We start from the raw sequence: 16,995 nt of genomic DNA, 5'->3' as shown, positions 1-16,995 counted from the left end.
TTCTCCTCCTGCCCTCAATCCTTCCCAGGACCAGGGTCTTCCCAGGTGGCTCAGACAGTAAAGAATCTGCCTGCAATGTGGAAGACTTGGGTTCAATCCCTGGGTCAGGAAGACCTTTGGAGAAGGAAGTGTCAACCCACTCCAGTATTCTTGTCTGGAGAATTCCATGGACAGAGGAGCCTGGCGGGCTACAGTCCATGATGGCAAAGAGTTGGACATGACTGATCAAGTGGCAGGTTTACATTCTCTATCAAATTGATTGTGAAAGTTATTTACACAGTTTATGTATAAGGCTCTAAATGGCTCAGTGGTAAAGAATCCGCCTGCCAATGCAGGAGATTTGGGAGACTCAGTTTTGATCCCTGGGTTGGAAAGATCTTCTGGAGGAGGAAATGGCAAACCATTACAGTATTCTTGCCTGGAAAATTTATTAAAAAGCAGAGACATTACTTTGCCGACCAAGGTCCGTCTAGTCAAGGCAATGGTTTTTCCCGTGGTCATGTATGGATGTGAGAGTTGGACTGTGAAGAAAGCTGATCGCCGAAGAATCGATGCTTTTGAACTGTGGTGTTGGAGAAGACTCTTGAGAGTCCCTTATACTGCAAGGAGATCCAACCAGTCCATTCTAGAGGAGATCAATCCTGGATGTTCATTGGAGGGACTGATGCTAAAGCTGAAACTCCAATACTTTGGCCACCTCATGCGACGAGTTGACTCATTGGAAAAGACTCTGATGCTGGGAAAGGTTGGAGGCGGGAGGAGAAGGGGACGACGGAGAATGAGATGGCTGGATGGCATCACCGACTCTGTGGACATGAGTTTGAGTGTACTCCGGGAGTTGGTGATGGACAGGGAGGCCTGGCGTGCTGTGATTCATGGGGTCGCGGAGAGTCGGACACGACTGAGCGACTGAACTGAACTGAACTGAGAGGATCCTGGAGGGTTATAGTCCATAGGTGGCCAAGAGTCAGACACAACTGAGCACCCACCCTTGAAAGTTTTTAAATACTTTTTTCATGTTTTCAGAAAAAAAGTGATTTTTTTCCCACTAAGTTCATTGTTTGACATCAATTATTTTAAATATATATTTAGATACATGTGGGGAGTGTGTGAAAGTGTACACATTTCACATTTCACATGTATGGTCAGTTCTATTAGTTAATCATGTCACACCCTTACATATAATTACATTTTATATGGAGAAAAATTTTATGCATCCCTGATAATAATAGCAGACTTTTATATGCATTGTGTTCTTATTTCACATCTGTACTTCCTTATTTGTACCTTTTTTGCCTTTTGTAGTTAGATTTGTTTTTAAGAATAATAATCATCTTCTCCCCTCTTATGGAAGACATTTTTGGCATTCAAATGGCTACTGTCATTTTTCATAAGCATATTGGAATCTGTTTATGTTTTTATTGATAAAAAGTTTAATTTAATATACTGTTTCTTTTTCTACTTTTCAAAAATATAAAAATCTTTATATTTCTTACATAATCTTTAATTAAGAGACCCATGTGGATCTGGTTAAATTTTTACTTTATGTTTTACTTTTTATGTTCTTATTTCATAAGTCAGTCTTAGATTTTTATTAAATATCATTTAATACAATTGTTTGAATCCACTAGTTTTCACATGGTTTTATTTTCCTTACCATATTTTTTATTTCATGAATTCTCATTTCTTTAATTTTTCTCTATATAAATGCACATATTTTGAAAACACAAAAGTGAACAAAATATGAAATCTCTGTTCCTTTGGACCTTAAATCATAATAGGAAAGGCCTATTACATAATATAAATGCATGAATATGATATACTGTCCTCAGAGATAAATCATGTTAAAAGATAAACTTTATAGCTTATATAGTATTTTATGGAATATGGTGTGGAGAAGCCTCTGATGTTAAGACTAGGAACAGAACCAGTTCTAGAGCATGCCCATCAGATGTGTCAAAAATGACCAAAAACCAAAGCTAAAAATGCCAAAATGACCAAACCCAAGCTAAATAATGACACAGAAAGTAATACTACAAAGAAAAATGAGATAAGAGCCAGCACATCCACAGCTGCATGATTCTTTTATAAAACTGCTGTCAAATAAACAAAGATAGGTATAAAAATCTCAGTAAGACCAGGGGCATGAGGTGGATTCCATGGTGAATCAAGTGGAGTATAAAGGTCCAGTCAGTCTTTGGTCCCTCGAGACTGAGGTGATGTCAGCACCCACACTGTTGCCTGTTCTACCTCCAACTTGGCTCCTCTGTTGGGCTCTTCATTTATGCTGCTTTCCCCTCATTACTAGAACATCTCTTCTTAAACTTTTCTTGCCTTTAAAGCATTGGATTCTAGCTGTTTTTGACTATGTATCAAAACCATGCCTTTATTTTGTGATCCTGCATGCTTGCTCACAAAAGATTTAAAAAATGAACATATACACATACACGCATACTCACCCAGAACAGGACAAAAAGAACCATGAAGCAATTTTGCAGGAATTATGAATGACACTCCCCAAGCAGTAGATTGTATGTTGTTTGGTCTGCAACACTAAGGGTCTCAATCTTAGAATATTGGAAACATTTTTCTGGCATATCCTACCCACTTATATTAGTTCATTTGGCTCTCTGAATTTGTGGGTTCCACATCTATGGATTCACCCAACAATAGATTAGAAATATTCCAGGAAATCCAAGAGAGTTCAAAAAAAGCAAGATATGAATTTGAAATTCACCAATGTTGGTAATTATATGTACCACATTTTCTTCACCCATTCTTCTGTGAATGGACATTTAGATGACTTCCATGACTTGACTATTTTAGATAATGCTTCAATAAAAATTGCAGTGCATGTGTCTTTTTGAATTAGGCTTTCTCTGGGTATATCCCCAGTAGTAGGATTGCTGGGTATTGCATGTGTACATATTCAGTTGCTTTAGTCTTGTCCAATTCTTTGTGATCCATGGAATGTAGCCTGCAAGTCTCCTCTGTCCATGGGATTCTCCAGGCAAGAATACTAGTATGTTGCCATGCGCTCCTGCAGGGGATCTTCCCAACCCAGGAAACCAATGAGCATCTCATTCATCTCCTGCACTGCAGGCAGATTGTTTACTGCTGAGCCGCCGAGGAAGTCCCTTGCTGGGTCATATGTAGTTCTACTTTTTATTTTTTAAGGAGCTTCCTACTGCTCTCATAGTGGCTATTTCAACTTACATTCCCACCAACAGTACAAGAAGTTTCCCTTTTCTTCACATCCTCTCCAGCATTTATTGTTTGTAGATTGTTTGATGATGTTCATTCTGACAGGTGTGGAGTGATAACTTATCAGCTTTGAGTGCTCTGTGGTGACAGAAATGGGAAGGAAATCCAAAAAACAAAAATACGTGTATAAATACAATTGATTCACTTTGAAGTACATTGGAAACTAGCACAACATTGTAAAGCAAATATGCTCCAATAAAAATTAATTAAAGATAAAAATCTCAGAATGCAACTAAATAAACTATAGACTCTATTCTGTACATTACATCCCAATGACAATTTATATAACTGGAAGTTTGCATATTTTTTATTATTTTACCCATTTTCCTCATCTTCTTTCTCTGGCAACCACCAATTTTTCTCTTTTCTCTGAGCTCATTTTTTGTTAGGGTTAGGGTTTTTTGTTGTTGTTATTTTAGAAACTGTCATGGTCCGTGTGTGTGTTGGTAAAGAATTTCCAGACCTGAGGCAGAATCCGAGGAGAATAAAGTTTATTAGAGTGAGAGATGTTAAAACAGTGAGCCAGCTCAAGAGAGAGATGATGTTGAACAGGGGTAGTTAGTCCATTTTTATACCAAGGATACAATGAGCAGGATAGGGGTCTTACGGGTCATTTGCTGATTGGATGAGATGGGGGAAGAGTAAGGCAAATGCCTTCTCTCTATGGGGTAGGAGGGGAGACAGGTTATACTGCTCAGGAGGACCTGAAATTCTTTAATAGTTACAACATGGGGGAGGGAGGGACAATAAGAGTCTGTTTTTTCCTGTTCCTTCATTCCAAGGCCCTCCTTGTTTTTCTTCTGTTCTTTTGTCCTTGGGACACCACAGAATCCACGTGTGAGATTATATAGTATTAGTATTTTTCCTAGTCCATTTAACATAAAACAGTCAAGATCCATCCACGCTATCACAAATAGCAATATTTTATTACTTTTTATGGCTAAATTAAAAAGACAGCTTATTTTTTCATTTATTCATTGATGGGAATTTCATTGAATCTATAGGTTTCTTTGGGTAGTATGGGTATCTTAACAACAGTAATTCTCATGGGAGAAGGCGAGGGTGGGATGAATTGAGAGAATAGCATTGAAATATGTATATTACCATATGTGAAATAGATCATCAGTCCAGGTTCAATGCATGAGACAGGGTGCTCAAAGCTGGTGCACTGGGGCAACCCTGGGGGGTGGGATGGGGAAGGAGGTGGGAGAGGGGTTCAGGATGGGGGACTCATGTACACCCGTGACTGATTCATGTCAATGTATGGCAAAAACCACCACAATATTGTAAAATAATTAGCCTCCAATTAAAATAAATAAATTTTTAAAAAAAGAATAAAACCGCATCTTAAAAATAAAATAAAAAAACTATTAATTCTCTCAATTATGAGTAGGATATATCTTTCTATATACTTGTGCCTTCAATTTCTTTCACCAATGTCTTATACTTTTCAGTGTACAGGTCTTACACCTGCTTGATTATTCCTAAGTATTTTATTCTTTTTGATACAGTTGGAAAATGTGCTATTTCTTAATTTCTGTTTTGATAGTTCATGGTTAATGTAGAGAAATGCAACAGATTTGCAACTGATACTCATAGCAGCATTGTTCACAAAAGCCAAGATATGGAAATGACCTAAGGTTCAATGGATGGATGAGTGGATAAAGAGGTTAAGGTGAATGTACACAATGAAATAACACTTAGCCATAAAAAATGACACACAGAGGAAATCCTCTGACTTGAATGAAACATGGAGGCATTATACTAACTGAAAGATGTAAAACAAACAAAAAAATCAAATACTATATGATCTCACTTATATGTTGAATTTTAAATAAACAAAAACAGAAAGCTCATAGGAAAAACAGACTTGTGTCTATCAGAAGCAGAGTATTGAGGCTTAAGAAAATAGAAAAAAAAAATATCAAGAGACAAAAGCTTCCAGATATAAGTACTAGATGTAGATGCAATGTAAAAAATGATAAGTATAGCTAATGTTGGGCTTCTGTGATGTGTCAGTGGTAAAGAATTCCACCTGCCAATGCTGGAGTCACGGATTTGCTCCCTGGGTCAGAAGATCCCCTGGAAGAGGAAATGGCAACCCATTCCAGTATTCTTGCCTGGCAAATCCCATAGACAGAGGAGTTTGGCAGGCTATAGTCCACGGGGTCACAAAAGAGTTGGACACAACTTAGCAACTAAACAACAACCAAACTAACACTGCTGTACAATATATAGGAAAATTGTTAGGAGAGTAAATATAAGAATTCTAATCACTAGGAGGGCCTTATCTCATGGCTCAGATGGTAAAGAATCTGCCTGCCAGTGCAGGAGACCCTGGTTCGTTCCTGAGGTGAAAAAATTTTTATTTTCTTTTTTATTTTATTTCTTAGTTTATTTTTATTGTATCTATATGAGAAGATGGATGTTAGCTTAACCCATTTTGGTAATCATTTCAAAATATATGCAAATTAAACCTTCATGCTGTATTCCAAGAACTTACACAGTGATGTATATCAATTATTTTTTAAATGAAACTGGAAAATAAACAGTTGACTTTTGTCTTGTTCCTATTCAAAGAGGAAAAGCTTTCAGCCTTTCTTCATTGAATATAATGTTAGCTCTGGGCTTGTAATACATGACCTTTATTATGTTGAGCTATGTTCCTGCTTTATCCAATTTGTTGAGAGTTTTTAATCATAAAGATAGGTTGGATTTTGTCAAGAGGTTTTTCTGCCTCTGTTGAAAAGATTATACAAGTTTTATCCTTCATTTTGTTAATGCAGTATATACATTGATTGATCACAGACATTGAACCATTCTTGCATGCCTGGAATAAGTCCACTTGATCAGGATACATGATCCTTTTTATGTATTATTTAGTTTTGCTAGTGTTTTGTTGAGAATGTTTGCAGTGGGGATACTGGTCTGTAATTTTCTTTGCTTGTAGAGTCCTTGTCTGATTTTGGTATAAGGGCAATGCTGCCTTCATAAAATGAGTTTGAAATAGTCTCTTCCCCTTCTAGTTTTCGAATACTTTCTGAAGATTGATATTAATTCCTTTTTGAACGTATGGTAGAATTCACCAGTGAAGGCATCTCATCCTAGACATCTGTTTGTTGGGAGGTTATTTATTATTTATTCAACCTTCTTACTAGTGACTTGCTTCTTCACTTTTTCTGTTTTATAATGATTTAGTCTTGGGAGGTTGTATTTTTCTAGAAATTTTTCCATGTTTTCTGGATTATCCAACTTGACATATGATTGCTCACAAAAGTCTGTCATCATCCTTTACATTTCTCTAGTATCAGTTGTAAAATCTCCTCTTTCATTTCTAAATTGATTTATTTGAGTTCTGAACATTCCCTCTGCCAGGCACACACTTCCACACATAGTCTTTCATTTCTCTCCTTCTCTTACACGAAGTCACTGCCCAAATGTCACCTTGTTTTCAGGTCTTGCCTAAATATCCATGACAAATTGAATGCACTATTACTGTCTCCTTTATAGCTGCCTTAGATTTATTTATACCACTTGCTGCCATCTGTAAGTATTACATATTTTTCTCCATTGTTGAACTGTAGACACTTTTGCTCTTCAGGACCTTACAAGTAATTGCCTAGATAGTAACTATTAACGAATCATGGTCAGACCTCAATTTACATTCCTGAAATCATGAAGAATTTTTCATTAAAACTGTAGAATACATGACTTCTTGGGGAGAAAGTTGATTGGAACAAAAATTCCAAGTCAGAGATGGCACAGGGATAAATCAGATCTGCACACAGAATGTTAAAATTAGTTTCTTGATGGCCAAATGTAAAGCCAATATGTTTCATTCAAGTTTCTGTGAATATTTGTAATATTTTTTCTTTCCTGGTAGTTACTTCAAATACATGGAACCAGGCAATGATACACAAATTTCAGAGTTTATTCTCCTGGGATTCTCAGAGGAACCAGAGCTATAGCCCGTCATATTTGGGCTTTTTCTCTCCATGTACCTGATCACCGTGTTTGGAAACCTGCTCATTATCCTGGTCGTGTGCTCAGACTCCCACCTCCACACCCCCATGTACTTCTTCCTCTCTAACCTGTCCTTTGTAGCCATCTGTTTCACCTCTACCACCATCCCAAAGATGTTGTGGAACATCCGGACCCAGAGCAAAGTTATAACCTATGAAGGCTGCATCACACAAATTTATTTTTTCCTCCTCTCTGCAGTGTTGGACATCTTCCTCCTGACTGTGATGGCCTATGATCACTTTGTGGCCATCTGTCATCCACTGCACTACACAATCATTATGAATCCCCGAATCTGTGGACTGCTGGTTCTGGTGTCTTGGATCATGTGTATTCTGAATTCCTTGTTACAAAGCTTAATGATGTTGCAGCTTTCCTTTTGCACTAATGTGGAAATACCCTACTTTTTTTGTGATCTCAGTCAGATGACCCAACTTGCCTGTTCTGACAACGTTCCTAATTACATGGTGATTTATTTCACAACTGTCCTACTAGGCGGCGGTGCCCTGACTGGTATCCTTTACTCTTACTCAAAGATTTTGTCCTCCATATGTAGAATCACATCAACTCAAGGGAAGTATAAAGCATTCTCCACCTGTGCATCTCACCTCTCAGTTGTCTCCTTATTTTTTTCTACAAGCCTAGGAGTGTACTTTAGCTCTGCTGCCACCCAGAGCTCACACTCAAGTGCAACAGCCTCAGTGATGTACACTGTGGTCGCACCCATGCTGAACCCCTTCATCTACAGTCTGAGAAATAAAGACATAAAGGGGGCTCTGAAAAGACTCTTTGTGATGGTAAGTCTAAAAAGGCAAATAATCCTGGGTCTGGAGAAATGCCCATCATTGCAGGGCACAATGCCTCAGAGTCTGTTGTTGTGATTCTTTAATCAGACTGTGGAAGTGAAAGTTTCTCTTTTATTTATTTCCTGAATTTTTATTTTTTCAACTATCTGGTACAATGGAATTACCTCATTTATTTTTCTTTTGGAATTACCTCATTTATTAATGAAGATATTCAGTGATTTTCTTCTCTTTTTTTTCTTCCTGTTTCCTTACTTTTTTTCTCAAACTTTGATATGAAAAAGTTGAAAAATCCTATGTATTGCAAGGAACTGCCTTAATTTACTAAGAATCAGTTCAGTTCAGTCTCTTTGGGACCCCATGGACTGCAGCACACCAGGCTTCCCTGGCCATCACCAACTCCCCGAGTTTGTTCAAATTCATGTTCATTGACTGGGTGATGCCATCCAACCATCTCATTCTCTTTTGCCCCTTCTCCTTCTGCCTTCAATCTTTCCCAGCATCAGGGTCTTTTCCAATGAGTCAGTTCTTTGCATCAAATGGCCAAAGAATTGGAGTTTCAGCATCAGTCTTTACAATGAGTATTCAGGACTGATTTCCTTTAGGATTGACTGAGCTGATTTCCTTGCAGTCCAAGTGACCCTCAAGAGTCTTCTCCAACACCAGAACCCAAAAGCCTCAATTCTTCAGTGCCCAGCTTTCTTTATGGTCCAACTCTCATATCCACACATAACTAGTAGAAAACCACAGCTCTGACTACACAGGCCTTTGTCTGCAAAGTAATGCCTCAGCTTTTTAATATGCTGTCTGGGTTGGTCATACCTTTTCTTCCAAGGAGCAAACATCTTTTAATTTCAAGGCTGCAGTCATCCTCTGCAGTGATTTTGGAGCCCAAGAAAATTAAGTCTCTCATGGTTTTCATTGTTTCCCCATCTATTTGCCATGAAGTGATGGGAACAGATGTCATGATTTTAGTTATTTGAATGTTGAGTTTTAAGCTGGATTTTTCACTCTCCTCTTTCACTTTCATCAAGAGGCTTTTTAGTTCCTCTTCACTTTCTGACATAAAGGTGGTGTCATCTGCATATCTGAGGTTACTGTTATTTTTCCCAGCAACTGTGATTCCAGCTTGTGCTTCATCCAGCTGGCATTTTGCATGATGTACTTTGCATATAAGTTAAATAAGCAGATGACAATATAAAGTCGTGATGTACTACTTTCCCAGTTTGGAACCAGTCTGTTGTTCCATGTCCAGATCTAACTGTTGCTTCCTGACCTGCATACAAATTTCTCAGGAGGCAGGTAAGGTCATCTGGTATTCCCATCTCTTTAAGAATTTTCCACAGTTTGTTGTGATCCACACAGTCAAAGGCTCTGGTGTAGTCAGTAAAGCAGAAGGAAATGTTTTTCTGGAACTCACTTTTTCAATGATCCAGCAGATGTTGGCAATTTGACCTCTGGTTCCTCTGGCATTTCTCAATCCAGCTTGAACATCTGGAAGTTCACGGTTCATGTACTGTTGAAGCCTGGCTTGGAGAATTTTGTGTATTGCTTTCCTAGCATGTGAGATGAGCTCAATTGTGTGGTTTGAGCATTCTTTGGCATTGCCTTTCTTTGGGATTGGAGTGAAAACTGACCTCTTCCAGACCCATGGCCACTGTTGAGTTTTCCAAATTTTCTGGCATATTGAGTGCATCACATTCACAGCATCATCTTTTAAGGTTTGAAATAGCTCACCTGGAATTCCATCACCTCCACTAGCTTTGTTAAGGCCCATTTGACTTCACATTCCAGGATGTCTGGCTCTAGGTGACAGATCACACCATCATGGTTATCTGGGTCATTAGGATTTATTTTTGTATAGTTCTTCTGTGTATTCTTGCCACCTCTTCTTAATATCTTCTGCTTCTTTTAGGTCCATACTGTTTCTGTCCTTTATTAAGAACCATTTCTTCTCAAATGACAAATATCACCCTAGTTTACTGTGTCACCATTTTTATTAAAAGAATCATCCACTGGAAAAAACTAAATATGGAAGCGAGGTCATGTTTATAATATTATAGAAGAGGAAAAACCTGAGAGTACAGTTTTTCACTTCTATGTCCATCATCCCTTTTTATACCATTGCTGAACTGGTGTTCTTGATGGTATAGACCTTTATATAATTATGTGTTTTATAACAGTCCGTTGGGCTTTATTCTCCGAATTAAGATTTTGTTCTCTTGTCCACATTGGCTACCAAAGTCACTGGCAAAACTGTTTATCAAATGCATATCTGCCCTTGTAGTCTATACAGAAGTAGTGAGTGAAATGAAAGTTGCTCAGTCTTGTCTGATTCTTTGCAACCCTGTGGACTATATAGTTCATGGAATTTTCCAGGCCAGAATACTGGAGTGGGTAGCCTTTCCCTTCTCCAGAGGATCTTCCCAACCCAGGGATCAAACTCAGGTATCCCACATTGCAGACAGATTCTTTACCAGCTAATCCACAAGGAATTTACTTAGTATGACCGTCGAGTCAGAGATGATATTGACTATAATAATGTAAACTTTATACTTTATAATATTATGCATGGCATTCATTTTCAGTCTGTACATATACCTGTTAAAGTAACAAATACCTCCTTACCCATAGGTAGAGACAGTAAGGAATAAAAGTATTAGCATAATATATAGGCGGTGCTGGTGGTAAAGAACCTGACTGCCAATGAAGGAGACAGAAGAGACCTGGGTTTGATCCCTGGATCAGGAAGATCCCCTGGAGGAGGGCATGACAACACACTCCAGTATTTTTTTTTTTTCTTTTTTTATTGGAGGCTAATTACTTTACAATATTATATTGGTTGGTTTTGCCATACATTGACATGAATCCTCCCCGAGTGTACATGAGTTGCCCTTCCTGAACCCCTCTCCCAACTCCCTCCTCCCTTTACCTCCCTCTGGGTCATCCCCGCACACTAGCCCCGAGCATCCTGTATCATGCATCAAACGTGGACTGGTGATCCGTTTCACATATGATAATATACATGTTTCAATGCCATTCTCCCAAATCGTCCCACCCTCACCCTCTAATAGCAAATGAAACAACTGACAAAGAATTAATCTCCAAAATATACAAGCAGCTCCTGCAGCTCAATTCCAGAAAAATAAACGACCCAATCAAAAAATGGGCCAAAGAACTAAACAGACATTTCTCCAAAGAAGACATACAGATGGCTAACAAACACATGAAAAAATGCTCAACATCCCTCATAATCAGAGAAATGCAAATCAAAACCACAATGAGATACAATTATACACCAGTCAGAATGGTTGCTATCCAAAAGTCTACATGCAATAAATCCTGGAGAGGGTGCGGAGAAAAGGGAACCCTCTTACACTGTTGGTGGGAATGCAAACTAGTACAACCACTATGGAGAACAGTGTGGAGATTCCTTAAAAAACTGGAAATAGAACTTCCATATGATCCAGCAATCGCACTCCTGGGCATACACACCGAGGAGACCAGAATTGAAAGAGACACATGTACTCCAATGTTCATCGCAGCACTGTTTATAATAGCGAGGACATGGAAGCAACCTAGATGTCCATCAGCAGATGAATGGATAAGAAAGCTTTGGTACATATACACAATAGAGTATTACTCAGCCATTAAAAAGAATGCATTTGAGTCAGTTCTAATGAGGTGGATGAAACTGGAGCCTATTATGCAGAGTGAAGTAAGCCAGAAAGAAAAACACCAATACAGTATACTAACGCATATATATGGAATTTAGAAAGATGGTAATGATAACCCTGTATATGAGACAGCAAAAAAGACACAGATGTATAGAACAGTCTTTTGGACTCTGTGGGAGAGGGCGAGGGTGGGATGATTTGGCAGAATGGCACTGAAACACGTATACTATCATATGTGAAATGAATCACCAATCCAAGTTCAATGCATAATACAGGATGCTCGTGGCTGGTGTACTGGGATGAGCCAGAGGGAGGATATGGGGAGGATGGAGGTGGGAGGGATGTTCAGGAGGGGAATACAAGTACACCCAGGGCGGATTCATGTCAATGTATGGCAAAACCAACCAATATAATATTGTAAAGTAATTCAGTTCAGTTCAATTCAGTTGCTCAGTCGTGTCCGACTCTTTGCGAACCCATGAATCACAGCATGCCAGGCCTCCCTGTCCATCACCAACTCCCGGAGTTCACTCAGACTCATGTCCATTGAGTCGGTGACGCCATCCGGCCATCTCATTCTCTGTCATCCCCTTCTCCTCCTGCCCCCAGTCCCTCCCAGCATCAGTCTTTTCCGATGAGTCAGTTCTTTGCATCAGGTGGCCAAAGTATTGGAGTTTCAGCTTTAGCATCAGTCCTTCCAATGAACACCCAGGACTGATCTCCTTTAGAATGGACTGGTTGGATCTCCTTGCAGTCCAAGGAACTCTCAAGAGCCTTCTCCAGCACCACAGTTCAAAAGCATCAATTCTTCAGCAATCAGCCTTCTTCACAGTTAGCCTCCAATAAAAAAAAAAAAAAAGACTCTACCAGAAAATTACTAGAGCTAATCAATGAATATAGTGAAGTTGCAGGATATAAAATCAAGACACATAAATCCTTGCATTCCTATACACTAAAAATGAGAAAATAGAGAAATTAAGGAAATAATTCCATTCACTGTTGCAACGAAAAGAACAATACACTTAGGAATATATCTACCTAAAGAAACAAAAGACCTATATATAGAAAATTATAAAACACTGGTGAAATAAATCAGAGAGGACACTAACAGATGGAGAAATATACCATGTTCATGGATTGGAAGAATAATTTTGTGAAACTGAGTATACTACCCAAAGTAATTTATAAATTCAATGCAATCCCTATCAAGCTACCAAAGGTGTTTTCACAGAGCTAGAACAAATAATTTCACAATTTGTATGGAAATACAAAAAACCTCGAAGAGCCAAAGCAATCTTGAGAAAGAAGAATGGAACTGGGGGCATCAACCTGCAGGACTTCAGGCTCTACTACAAAGCCACAGTCATCAAGACAGTATGGTACTGGCATAAAGACAGAAATATAGATCAATGGAATAAAACAGAAAGCCCAGAGATAAATCCATGCACCTATGGACACCTTATCTTTGACAAAGGAGGCAAGAATATTCAATAGAGAAAAGACAATCTCTTTAATAAGTGGTGCTGGGAAAACTGGTCAACCACTTGTAAAAGAATGAAACTAGAACACTCCCTAACACCATACACCAAAATAAACTCAAAATGGATTAAGATCTTAATGTAAGAGCAGAAACTATAAAACTCCTAGAGGATAACATAGGCAAAACACTCTCCGACATAAATCACAGCAGGGTCCTCCATGACCCACCTCCCAGAATATTGGAAATAAAAGCAAAAATAAACAAATGGGACCTAATTAAAATGAAAAGCTTCTGCACAGCAAAGGAAACTATAAGCAAGGTGAAAAGACAGCCTTCAGAATAGGAGAAAATAATAGCAAATGAAGCAACTGACAAAGAATTAATCTCAAAAATATACAAGCAACTCCTGCAGCTCAATTCCAGAAAAATAAACAACCCAATCAAAAAATGGGCCAAAGAACTAAACAGACATTTCTCCAAAGAAGACATATAGATGACTAACAAACACATGAAAAGATGTTCAACATCCCTCATAATCAGAGAAATGCAAATCAAAACCACAATAAGGTACCATCTCACGCCAGTCAGAATGGCTGCTATCCAAGCGTCTACAAGCAATAAATGCTGGAGAGGGTGTGGAGAAAAGGGAACCCTCTTACACTGTTGGTGGGAATGCAAACTAGTACAGCCACTATGGAGAACAGTGTGGAGATTCCTTAAAACCTGGAAATAGAACTGCCATATGACCCAGCAATCCCACTGCTGGGCATGCACACCAAGGAAACCAGAATTGAAAGAGACATATGTACTCCAATGTTCATTGCAGCACTGTTTATAATAGCCAGGACACGGAAGCAACCTAGATGTCCATCTGCAGAAGAATGGATAAGAAAGCCGTGGTACATTTCCACAGTGGAGGAATACTCAGCAATTAAAAAGAATACATTTGAATCAGTTCTAATGAGGTGGATGAAACTGGAGCCTATTATGCAGAGTGAAGTAAGCCAGAAAGAAAAACATCAATACAGTATACTAACACATATATATGGAATTTAGAAAGATGATAACGATAACCCTGTATACGAGACAGCAAAAGAGACAGAGATGTATAGAACAGTCTTTTGGACTCTGTGGGAGAGGGCAAGGGTGGGGTGATTTGGCAGAATGGCATTGAAACATGTATATTATCATATGTGAAATGAATCACCAGTCCAAGTTCGATGCATAATACAGGATGCTCGTGGCTGGTGTACTGGGATGAACCAGAGGGATGGGATGGGGAGGGAGGTGGAAGCGGAGTTCAAGATGGGGAATATATGTACACCCGTGGCAGATTCATGTCATTGTATGGCAAAACCAATACAAAAATGTAAAGTAATTACCCTCCAATTAAAATAAATAAATTTTAAAAAATAATAAATAAAAATAATAAAAAGCAGAGACATTACTTTGTCAACAAAGGTCCTTCTAGTCAATGCTATGGTTTTTCCGGTGGTCACGTATGGATGTGAGAGTTGGACTATGAAGAAAGCTGAGCATCAAAGAATTGATGCTTTTGAACTTGGTGTTGGAGAAGGCTCTTGAGAGTCCCTTGGACTCTGAGGAGATCCAACCAGTCCATCCAAGGAGATCAGGCCTGGATGTTCATTGGAAGGACTGATGTTGACACTGAAACTCCAATACTTTGGCCACCTGATGTGAAGAGCTGACTCATTTGAAAAGACCCTGATGCTGGGAAAGATTGAGGGCAGGAGGAGAAGGGGACGATAGAGGATGAGATGGTTGGATGGCATCACCGACTCAATGGGCATGGGTTTAGGTAGACTCCAGGAGTTGGTGATGGACAGGGAGGCCTGGCGTGCTGTGGTTCACAGGGTTGCAAAGTGTCGGACACAACTGAGGGACTGAACTGAACTGAGCTATCAGGGAAGCCCTTTGCTTCCTTGATGAGATTTATTCTGAAGTGTTTTTATTGAGATTTTAGATGAGATTTTTTTGTTTGCATTCCATTTCTGATATTTCATTGTTAATATAAAGAAATGAAACTGATTTCTGCATGTCAATCTTGTATCCTGTTACCTTGATGAATTTTTCTGTTCTACTAGTTTTTATGTGGGATCTTTAGGGTTTTCTGTATAGATAGAACCATGTTATCCATTTTAAAAACAATATTACCACTTCCTTACCAATTTGAATACTTATTAATTTCTTTTTCTTATCTGACTACTCTAGGTAAGACTTCCAATACTATATTAAAGAGAAGTGGTGAGATTGGGAATCCTTATCTTGTTGCAGATTTTAGCAGATTTAGTGCAGGTTTTCAGCTTTGCAATGTTGAATATTAGATCAACTGTGCATTTATCAAAAATAGTTTTATTATGTCCCGACATGTTCCTTCTATACCTACTTTCATAAGAATTTTTATCACAAAAGGATGCTGAATTTTATTAAACAACTTTTCATTATTTCTGCACTGATTTTTATTATAGCATTCCTTTTATTATTTTCTTCTTTCCTTCCAACATTGGGCTATTTGCTTTTCTTTTACTATCTCCTTTAGATATAAAGTTAAATTCTTTTTTAGAGATCTTTCTTGTTACTTGAGGTAGGCATTATCACTATAAACTTGCCCCTTATTACACTGTTGCTTTATCTCAGAGATTCAAATATGTCATACTTTCATTTTCATTTGTCTTCTGGGTTTTTTAGTCACTCCTTTGATTTCTTTGTTTTTTATTTTAAATTTGTTTACTTTTTCATTGAAGGATAATTACTTTACAGAACTGTGTTGGTTTCTGCCAAACATCAACATGAATCAGCCATAGGTTGACCCAATACAATTCAGTAACATGATGTCTGGCTTGCATATATATGTGGTTTTTCCACCTTTTTTCTTATAGTTGATTTGTAGTTTCATACCTTTATGATGGAAAATGCTTAATATAATTTCAGTATTCTAAACTTATTGAGACTTGTATTATGTCCTGACAAATGGTCTATTCCTGAAAATTTTACATGTGCACTTGAGAAGAATGCATATTTTACTGCATTTGTATAAAATGTTGCTATTCTAAATATGTTCCCCAGAATAAGACCTGTAAAATCAACTTTACCCAGGAGGCTTTTTGATTGTTTTTTGTTTTTGTTTTTGTTTTTTCAGAATCTCTGTGCCCACCAGAACCTGATAAAATCTTATCTGTATCAGAACTACAATCCTGCATGATTCCTACACACAGTGAAGCTGGGGAAATGCCAATCTGGAACAGGTTCTCACCTTCTCCAGTTGACAAATAAGGCTGGGTAATTAGTTGTATTGAGTACTGTAGGTGTGTAGCAGTATTGCTTCAGTTATTGACAAATATCTCAAGGGCAAAATTATCTCTGGTTGAGAACCAATGACTTACAGTTGAAACATGGAAGTATCCTGACAGAATTCTGATCAAAGCCCTTTCCTGCCTTAGTTTGAGCCTTTCAATAAATCATTTAACTGCTTCAGGCACATTTATTTCTGCAGTGGGAAATAGAGCACAACATATGCCATGAAGTGCCTAAAATCTATTAGTCTCAGGTCAAATAACATTAATAGCACTGGGATGAACCAGAGGGATGGGATGGGGAGGGAGGTGGGAGGGGGGGTCAAGATGGGGAACATATGTACACCCGGGGCAGATTCATGTCAATGTATGGCAAAACCAATACAATAATGTAAAGTAATTAGCCTCCAATTAAAATAAATTTTTAAAAATAAATA

The 16,995-nt window shown here is 38.2% G+C and overlaps 1 pseudogene; it reads left to right on the top strand.

Moving 5' to 3' along the window:
- Positions 1-7,160: 7,160 nt before the first annotated feature.
- LOC129559322 (putative olfactory receptor 7A2) lies at positions 7,161-8,165 on the top strand (annotated as a pseudogene).
- Positions 8,166-16,995: the final 8,830 nt, after the last annotated feature.

Source organism: Moschus berezovskii, chromosome 8 (genome assembly GCF_049115385.1).
Source record: "Moschus berezovskii isolate FMDL1 chromosome 8, NW_MosBer_1.0, whole genome shotgun sequence".
NCBI lineage: Eukaryota > Metazoa > Chordata > Mammalia > Artiodactyla > Moschidae > Moschus > Moschus berezovskii.
The sequence above is the reverse complement of the archived record's forward strand: the minus strand, read 5'-3'. Positions and strand labels throughout refer to the sequence as shown.